Genomic DNA, 1,477 nt, shown 5'->3' on the forward strand with positions numbered 1-1,477 from the left:
GAAAGGGGAAAAAATTTGTGTCAATGACTGAATGAAAACTCATCCTTTCTGTAAACTCCAACTAAAATCACAATTAAAAAAAATATTATGATACAATGGACCAAATTGCTTTGTATACATATGAATGCTAGACAATAAATATAACCAAAAAAAGAATTCTCTTTGTTCCTCTCATCTGTGTTGGCTGGCTCATAACTGACCCTCCAGTGAGTTTCCAAGGATGTAATCAGCACAGCAGGAAACTGCCCTTCTTTCTCTTAGAATGGCTGCTGGCTTTGAAATGTGATGTTGTTAAAAAAGTATTGAATATATAATCTATAAATCCAAACAAATATATCTTGGAGGACATGTAACCAGAGTATTCGTTAGGGTCAAGAATTGTCACTTCCTTTACACAGGATTTGAGTATGTTGTCAGGGGCAACAGTGCTTAGATAAAGACATGAAGCTTAGAAAAGTAGAGGGTCACCTAAAGAAAGGAAGACCCTCAATGAGATGGACTGAAGCAGTGACTGCAACAATGGATTTGAGCATGACAAAAAATGTGAGGATAGGGTAAGGTTTACTTTGAGTCTTAGTGTATCCAATGGCACTTAATAGCATAATAGATAGTATTTAAGAGGGATTGGTTAATGCTGTCAAGTACTATTTAAAACAAAGATGAAGAAAAATTTAAAATATTCATGGGTTAAACAATAGCCTTTATGGCAATTCAAATCTTCCAAGGGATTTGAAGATGGGCAATCTCCTCTCTTGTAATTTGAGGATCAGCTATGAGTTCTGACTTAATAGCAATGAATTTTTTGGTTTTTCAGTGGTGAAAACTAACAATTAGCGATCTTAAGTATCAATGAGAATTGAGTCCACAGCATATTATAGATTATTGATTCTACCAAACCTAAGGCATATGGCTTAAAGTCTGCTTGGGAGAAAAACGGATAATTTCCTCCTCTGCAATTTAAAACCCCCGAAAATCTGTTGGAGGGTCAGATTTGGATCAATTCTACTCCACTGCACACACCAACACCAACAAAGTGATAATTTGGCCTATATGGAACTACCATTCTTGTAGGCAAAAAACAAACAAACAAACAAACAAACAAAAAACAAAAACAAAAAACCCCCAAAAAGAATCAACCCTCTATAAAGCCAACACCCTGTGTTGTTATTTTCAAATGGTTCATCCTGATATGCTGGAAAGCTTGCACGCATGGTGAACATCCTCTTAATACAGCATAGTGTATAGATATGTTAGTTGATTATATTTCAGGGAGTTAAAGAATCTTTCATTTTTTAAAAATGTTTAGGAACATGGTAGGACAGGTTAAGGACAGTTAAGACTGGAAATTTGAAAGGACTGCAAAAGTTAGAAATAATCATTGTATAATCACTATGTTGTTGTTGGTGATGTTACGTGCTGTCGAGGTGCTCGTGACTCATTGCAACCCTATGTACAACAGGCCTATACCCTGCTCTAT

This window comes from Elephantulus edwardii, unplaced genomic scaffold, assembly GCF_000299155.1.
Source record: "Elephantulus edwardii isolate Elephantulus edwardi_28Jun2011 unplaced genomic scaffold, EleEdw1.0 scaffold00192, whole genome shotgun sequence".
Taxonomy (NCBI): Eukaryota; Metazoa; Chordata; class Mammalia; order Macroscelidea; family Macroscelididae; genus Elephantulus; species Elephantulus edwardii.